Genomic DNA, 9,293 nt, shown 5'->3' on the forward strand with positions numbered 1-9,293 from the left:
AATCAAACAGGACTCTCCAGTTGGTCTTCCCTTGGAGCAATTCTCTGACCTTGCTTTTGACGCCCTGCTGCGCGGCTGGGAGGAGCCGGCTCCGGAATGCTGGTCCCAGCTTGCATTGGCTACTCCGGAGACTTGTGCAGCACACACTTCCCCTGACCTGCCTGGAAGGAGCGTTTGCTGGAGCTGAACAGCTGCTCATGGTGCAGAGAGGCGAATGCTGCTAAATATACGTTCTTATTGTACATTGGTGTGTCAAGAAAAAATTATATCTCCTGTTCTCCACTTGGGTGTTCTTTTAAAAAAAACTTTTTTTACACAAGTACCGTGCACCTCTCAACTCTTGGTCCCTAACTGAAGAATCCAATAGCAGCCTTATTTATTTTTCTCCCCACACTCCTAAAATATATGCCAATGTGACAGCTTCTGGTGCCATTCTACCACTTCCGCTACACACAACGCTTGGGTCTCTGAAACTCTTAGCCTCCAGTCTTGTTTTCAACACCAGCCTTTCTCAGGGTGGTGCTCAGGGTAGCGTGCTTGAGATGGCCAGGGGTCTCTTTAAAATGCATGTACTGTGTGTGTGTGTTTATATGTGCAAATGTATGGCCCTAAATTAGATCATTAATATTGTGTTGATTGGGATGTTTCCATCAGGGAGCTGTTACTGATTTGAATGTAGCACTGAGATTCTTCCCTTAATTGAAAAGCAAGTGGCTTGCACCATTTCGTTTCTTAATCCAAGGTGGGAAATTACTTTTCAAATTGATGAGTCCCAGGCTCCTAAATATTCTCTTAGCTGCTGATATGGAATTGACTTCGCTCCATAACTGTTACTTTTGTTTCCGTCAAGTCCATCCTTATTTCCTGTTTCTTTTACTCACATTGGGAGCTGGAATTGCCCTACCTTCCTGCCACATAATAGTAGGCAACAATTGTTTTTTTGAGTGAATGGCTAAATGAATAAACCCATATTCTCAAGAAAAACTAATTGAAATAAAATACGGTAGGTATGTTGTCTAGGTCAAATCTTGCTTTAAGACAAACTGGCTTATTGGCATCTGATTGGAGCTACTCAGCAATGGTTATTAATGTTGTGAAGGAATCTGTATCAAATGAAAGGCTGCCTTTTATTGAACCCTCTCCTTGTGAGGTTGATCATTTCATCTGATATGGCTCATCACCTTGCCCATGCTTCTGTAGTAATGCTGTTCCTGTCTTATTCCAATTGTTGATTTACATACTAGAAGTCTCAGAAGGACCATTAACTTCCTGAGGACCAGAATGATCTATTTTTCGCCTCTGTTTTCTGGGCACAGCACAGTGTCTGACACGTTAAGTGCCCGTTAAATTTGTGTTGAATGAATAAATGAAGAAATGAGTGAATCCCTGTAGTCCTGTAATATAATATAATGTAAATAATTTTGGAAGGAAAGTTTGGGAAAGAAGAAACATTTTAAATTAAGTTAAAGGGTTGGAAACAAATACCACCTGAAAATTCATCTGCCTGATAAATCATCTTTGAAATGTATAAGCCAACAGGAAAATGGAAATTTCTTTACAATAAATTGATTTTCATTCATATTTCAGTGCTAATTGTAATCAGTAATGTGTAAACATATTAAGAATTGCTATATTATTATTATTTTATTTTTTATTTTTTTATTTTTTTGTCTTTTTCCGTGACCCGCACTCAGCCAGTGAGTGCACCGGCCATTCCTATATAGGATCCAAACCCGAGGCGGGAATGTCGCTGCTCTCCCAGCGCCGCACTCTCCCAAGTGCGCCACGGGCTCGGCCCGCTATATTGTTTTTGTAAGCCCATTTATCTTATTCTCAATACGTTTACTACTGGCTGGAGCTCATTTTCAAGGCTAAATCCGTCACCACAGTATTCAATTTATCTGGCTCTAAAAGAGAGGTCATTAGCTTTCCCAAGGTGAGTGTCCCTGCAGTAACGAAGTGGCCCCACGGCCAAGAAACCAACATCAAGTCCTACATCCCAGCCATCTCCCTGCCCTGCCAAGGCCCAAGGCTGTGTGCTTGTGTGTCCTCCTCTGGCTCCATGGCCAACGTCATCAATAAAATATTTCCCACTTTAAACCTTTTAAAATAAAGGTTTCTCTTGGAGACAAGAAAAGATGAAATTTACCATTAAACTAAACTGTCAAAGAAAACCAGTTTTACCCTTCAGAAGCTGGAATGATTTTTTCCCACAATAACTCTGAAGTCCGAGAGTGATTCAGCAACACTGATATCACTTGTGGTCAACAGAAAAGCAGTACTGTCCCTCTTCTTCCAACCATAGTTGTGTCCAGACAACCATAATGTGAATAAAATGTCATTGGTTGATGGACTCTACATTTCTGTATATTTCTTGTTTTCCTGCAGGGATGACTTTCAGTGTCCTGTAAGTAAATAGTAAGTGATATATTTTAAAAGTTTTTAATTTGATGACTGAAATGATTATAAAGAGCAAACTTGAAAAAACAGATTAAGTAATAAAATATGATAATAAAGGAGAGCTATACTTTTTCTTTCTCTGGCTGGTTTCTAATGCAAGTATCAGCACACCCAAACTAAAAGTGGCTTAAACCAAGGGTCTTATCATTAGCTTCTCAATGAACGGGTGGTCTAGAGATCGGCATTGGCCGGTGAAGCAGGTCGACAATATCATTAGGAGCCCAGGGTTTTTCAGATTTCCCATTTTTCAATCCTTAATGTGTCAGTGATATCTACACTCATGTGACCCCTTCTCCAAGCATCTTGTTCTTACATAATCCCAACAAAAAGCAGGAGGAAAGGGAAGCCACAGCACTGTGTGTGTGCTGTGCTCTTTCTTATCAAAAAGAAAAACTGTCCCAGAACCCCCATCCCCCCACAGCATTCCCCTGACATTTCCTTGGCTAAAAGTGGGTCACATGGCTGACAATCAGCAAAAGAGAATACCATGACTGTGATTGACTCAGACTAAGAATAAGCCATCTGAGCTGAGCCTACTTCCCCAGCGTGTTGCTGCTCCGTGTGCAAACTAAGTTTGGGTTGTGTTAGCAGGGAAGAAAGATGGGATAATGAATAGGCCATGCATAGTTTCTTCTGCACTGATATAAGTGTTTATCACCATTAAGCTTTTACCAAAAACAAATGTAGACGATAGTCATGCCATTGTCTTACCGGGAAATCACAAAACAGGAGTAAATGGCATTTGGATGGATCATTGGTTATGGACATGCTTGAGGTCTCTTGGAAGATATGTTGTTTTTCAGGTCTGCAGGGTGTCTAGCTTTTTGAGTATACCCTTTTACATATTTCTTTGTATATTTAAACAAAAATTAAAATATTTATTTGAATGCAATTTTAGTATTATCCATATACCTTCTATTAGCCTTTACTTAGAGAAAGCTTTTTTTGGCCAAGGTAATTCAGACTCTGGAACAGGCATGAGCATGTACCTGTACCTATATCTTTAGTCATCACCTTATCTATACCAGCAGCCTCCTCCCCAACTCATCTTCTTCCTAATTTTATTGCCTGTTTCCAAAATGAAGTCTATAGGTAGAAGTCAGGAAGAGCAGAATTTCCGGATGACGAAGGACTAGTACAAAGGACACATGAAATTCTACAATTAATGCTGATTCATTTGCTTCCTTAGAGTAACACTTCTGCCTTTAATGAACACCTTATAATGCCATTGTGAGGAGAAAATGACCTAACACAGGCAAAACATTATGTGCAGTGGTAAGCTTTCAATAGACATTATTTATTATTATCCTGATAAGAAAAATAACGTTTGCTCAGAAAAATTTTATTTTCACAAATTGTATAATACTGCAGAAAATTCAGTATACGTAGATAAGCAAAGAGAAGATAAAAATGACCTGTATCCATTATCAAGTGATAACCAGTATTAACATTGACACATACACACTTCCAACATTTCTCCATTCATATTAATATGTTTTTAAACAAAGGGGAGATCACACTGAACAATACTGTTTTGCAGTTGAAATTCTCTCTGTACAATATATTTCGTACATTATTCCATATTGATATATACAGTTCTACTGCACGATTTTTTGTGCTCATGTAGTTGCTCTACATTTTACTCAAGCAATTCCCCTACTGGACATTTATGTTATGAAAATATTTCAACATAAAAAGAAATTTCGTGGTTCAGAACTTTGCAACATTCAGAGGTTTTCAGACTCCAGTGAGTGCTCCCATGTATAGCAGTGTCTCTGATTCCAGCAACTGGGGAATGCACAGCCTAGAGCATTCTTTTGATAGCTTCAAATCCCTTCCTTCTTACTGTCAACATTTTTATTTGTCCCCTGCTGAACTGCAGTTATCCTCAACTCAAGTTTCGCATGCTTTCACAGGATAGGAAGACCCATTCCCCACAACTGCTCCATAGTGATTCTAGAGGCATCTGTAGAAGAACCTGGCAAATGGAATACTGTTAGCACTGTTCATAGAAAGTTTCTAGAGCAAGTACTTCTAGAAACATGAACGGAGTCCCCTAGGCCCTAAATTATAAATGACTAGTTCAAAGCCACAACACTTGCAACATTCAACAGCTCTTAGGGGCTTTCTGGAGTAAACCTGAATTCTCCAGGACCTTTTTAGACATCCTCTTCTACCACAATCATTGGAACCAAATGTAGTTTTATAATCCCAGGAATCTTAGTAAATTAGATTTACTTACATACATTTTTGTTACCCAAACTACGGTATATACGCTTAGGTGATTTCAGAATGTGGACGCCTATCAGGTAAACAAACATTTATTACATGTTCTGGGGATGAGAGGATACTTGTGGTATGTACTATACAGCATACTGCTTAATATGAGCTGTACAATTTTATCAATAATTTCCACATTGACAAAATTAGCATTTTCATTACCATTCTCTCCTTTTAATTTTTTTTTTTTATTTCTCTTTCTAAAGTGTCTTGTGAGTATTGAAATATAATCACATAAGTAAGCACCTATCTCAGTGCCGCGTGTAGAAAGTACTCAATAAATGATATTTCCCTTTCCTCTTCTGCTTTTATAGGGTGTTACGGCTTACAAAGCATTTTGGTGTCTGTCATTCATTTGATCATCTTAACCCTGAGGGGGAAGCAACACACTCTTTATATCCGTTTTATGTATGAGAAAGTATTTAAATCTAGCTGTGTCGGTTCTTTCACTTCCTATTTTAGATTATGACTTTTTTCAGAATAAATGCCTTTCCTGTGTTCTTGTCCCAAATAGCCCAACATGTCAGGATTTAATAACTGATACGTGGCCACTGAGAATTTTTTTTTTTTCTGTTGAAGTCCACTTTAAAAGAGGGTGGTGGTTGCTTTTGTTTCCAGAAGTTTTGCTGCTGATAGAATAAGACAAAGTATCTTTTCTAATGTGAATTTATGGAATGATCGCCCATAAAAAATTATTCTCCAGCTTAGAGCAATTAAAGTGGTCTCTCTCCTCTCCAAATTAATGTAATTAATACTGTAGTCTTGGTTGTTTATCATGTCTTGATAATATCACAAGGGAGTGAAAATATTGGCTCTTTTATCCCCTTAAATAGCTGAGATGAAACTGTTCGAGCTCTAATGTTACAGCAGCTGTTTCTCACGTCCCAGAATATAATTGGTTGGTGCCGAGGTTACTCAATGGTAAGAAATTGACTTTGGTTTTATGCTTGTCTACTTTTGGTGGAGGGAAAGATAGGAAATGTTACCTTTCTCTTGTAATGAAAAGGCAAAACCTTTCCCCATGAAATGGCAGCTTCCAGGTCTCATCTGTATAATTTTCTTCAACAATCCACTGTCTGGGTTTGCTGGGTAACATGCCTGGGAAAGCAGGACCATTCTAGCTTCTCTCCTAATTAGCTCTCAACCCAACACAGCTGGCTGAAATGCGTCAGGCCTTTCCCATGAGGGGCTCTTTCTGGAAGTCACTGTAAAGTGGTCTGGTCTCCAATGACAATTCAATAGGGGATTTGAGACCATAATTATCTCAAATAATTTATAGGACAAGATTTTTTTATGTGAATATCTTTATTGCTTAGGGCAGTTGTTCTCAAGGTGTCATCACTGCACCAGCACCAGCAGCATCACCTAGCAACTGGTTAGACATGCAGATTTTCAGGCCCACTCTGGACCTGTTGAACCAGAAACTCTGGAGGGGGGAAGGTCCTGCAATCTGTCATTTAACGAGCTCTCCTGTTGATGCTGATGTGCACTTAACTTTGAGAAGCACTAGCTTAGGGTATAGCCAGGTTTTCCTGGTTTGAGGTATGGTAATACTCATTAGTCTACTACCAGCTTGTCTATTGCTTAATCTTCATTAATCTCTCAAGGGATAGAGTGTCTAGCAAAGTACACACTTGTCTTCGTACCATCCTCCTCAGAGCAAACTCCTTCCCTCAGTGTCATTCTCTTTTGCTCATTCGTTTCTGGGGTTGTAGGGCAGTACCTGTCAATCTTCACTGTCCTCATGAACCATATGGTGATCTTGTTAAAATGCAGATTCTGATGTAGCATTACCAGAGCAGGGCCTGAGATTCTGCATTTCTAACAAGTTTGCAGGTGCTATAGCTGCTGATCCAGAGAAGACACAGAAGTGACTGCAGGAGCTGGCATTTTTGAGACGAAGTATACACTGGAGAAAATGACAAATGATTGTAAAGAACTTACCAGTTGATTGGTACAAAATGAGTGATCTAAACAATGAATGTTATAAGAGTTTATCAAGTTGGGCCTTGAGAAAGGGGCTTGAACAAGGATCTTTCCATTGCAGAAATGTTCTTTATCTCTGCTTTCCTGCTCCTTGGGTTCTTTGTGCTCCCCACCCTTTGTTCCCCAACTCCTCCCCACAACACCCTCATTCTTCCTTTTCTTCCCACTCCCGCACTTTGTTCACCTCCCTGGCTCTTTCAATCTGAAGCCTTAGCTGGCTTCTTTGCTGATTTTTGCATCAGTTCTCAAGGACTGAAAACGCAGACCAGTACCAAAAGTTTAAAGCAGATCTAGTGGGAAACTCAGAGTTTATTGTATATTCTCAAATGGCTGGAAGAGAGGAGCTCAAATGTTTCATCACAAAGGAATGATAAATTTTTGTGATGATGAATATGCTAATTACTCTGATTCGATCATCACACATTGTATACCTGTATTGAAACATAACTCTATACCCGATAAATATGTACAGTCAATATGTGTTAATTAAAAAATACATTTAAATTTTTAAAAAATTTAAGAAGACCTAATTTTACCACCCAAAGAAGTTTTTCTAGCAGCAATCCAGATGCTCACTGCTGAATTTCAATTTCCTTGGTGTTCTCCATCCAATAGGCTACATTGGTTCTCTGTTCTTGGGCTTGCCTCCTTAAATGAGAAAGAAATCAGGTGTGTGTTGGGTTTTTCCAGCAGCTTCCAAACTGGAAACTTTCCTTTAACCTTTGAAAATGAGTTCAGTTTCCCCTTGAGAAAAGCTGGTGGAATGCACAGCTGATATCTCTGCTCCTCGATGTGGCTTCCCTAGCCCAGCTGCAGATGTGCAGATTTGGGGAGGGGGAGTCACTTTGCCATCTATTCTAAAATAAAGGCAAAAAGAGACTGTAGGAAGTGTGGAAATAAAGCAAGTGTGACCAATCAGCGAGGAGGAAAACTGAGGGCTTCCTGTGTAGACGAATTCCTAGATTTCTTTCTGCCTCCTTCTCCTTTCCCATTTCTTTGGCAATAGAGGTTCTTCTCCCACCTCCATATCTCAGCAGTGCTTGTAATTGCACTATCATCATTTGAGTTGTGCATTCTGGAAGTGGACTATCAGCGTAAATTGAAGAACAGAGGTTTTCCTTCTGTACTGTGTTCTTACACTCTACAGGTTAGCACAGTGCCGGTCCAACAAATGTTAAGAATAAACACGAGAAAGCATTTTTATTACCCATAGAGCTAACTTTTAGGCTGGTTGGTTGGCTTAGTTGGTTACAGCACAGCCTTGTAGCGCCAAGGTCATGGGTTCAGATCTCCTTACCACCCAGCAGCAAAAAAAGGGCTTTTTTTCTTTATCCTTTTCTTTTTGTGGGGTTAAGATTAGAAGGGAAAATTAAATATCAATAGCAGGCACAATGAGTCAACAAGAAAAGGGACAGATGCCTGCTGAGAATGGAGGAATCAGGGACAGGGTGAGCATGAGAGTGAAACTTGATTTTGGCCTTAAAGGATGAGGAAAGAGGCAGTATGGAAGAGTGATAAGATCATGGGTTTTAGAACGTGTATCCTGACTCTGCCCTCACTGAGTGAGTGACTTTGAGCAGGCTGTAGGGTCAGCGAATAGTCAAGTGAGATAGTGTATGGAAGTACTGCATAAGTCAGGAATATGAGAACTGCAGGTAATAGAAACCACTCTAGATATTTGCTATGGTCTGAATGTTTGTCTCCTCAAAACTTATATGTTGGCATCCTTACTCACAAGGTGATGGCATTAGGAGGTGGGGCCTTGGGGAAGTGATTAGGTTATGGGAGGGGGAGCCTCATGAATGGGATTAGTGCCCTTATGAAAGAGGCCCAAAAGAGATCCCTGGCCCCTTCCACCAGGTGAGGACACTTATTATAGGAGGCCTCACCTGTGAACTGCCAAGTGGGCCCTCATCAGACATTGAATCTGTTGATGCCTTGATCCTGGACTTCCTAGCCTCTAGACTGTGAGAAAAAAATTTCTGTTGTTTATAAGCTATCCAGTTTATGTTATTTTGTTATAGCAGCCCAAACAAACTAAGATGGTATTTCAAGCAGAATAGATTTTAAAATAAGGAAATAAGTGGTTATAAAATTGCAGGTAGAATGGCAGGAACTGAAAATATAGTGCCACCACTAGGCTTCATGGCTTCTCTTGCAACTGCCACCTGAACTGGGGTTCAGGAAGCTCCAGGAAACCATGTTCAACAGTTGCAGTTGCCCCACAAACTCACATGTGGCTTCCAGGCCAGCTTCCTGGTCACTGCAAAAGCTGCCATTTGATGAGCGCATGCACCTGCCAACACTAACACTGAAGAAGAACAGCCCTCCTCCTTTCCACTTTCCAGTCTCGTGAGAGTACAAACTCATCGGTGGACCCTAAATTGCATCCAACTTAACTGTATGGGAGACTGGGGAATATAATTTTTAGCCTTCTGGCCCATGTGATATAAAGCAAAGTGGAGACAGAGGTGGTGGAGATGGATGCTAACAATATCCACTATACTTTTAGAAATGCTAATCTATATTGGAGGAGCGAGTCATGTTGGGTGAAGTCAGCCCAGAGA

Source organism: Cynocephalus volans, chromosome 15, assembly GCF_027409185.1.
Source record: "Cynocephalus volans isolate mCynVol1 chromosome 15, mCynVol1.pri, whole genome shotgun sequence".
In the NCBI taxonomy this organism is placed as follows: Eukaryota; Metazoa; Chordata; class Mammalia; order Dermoptera; family Cynocephalidae; genus Cynocephalus; species Cynocephalus volans.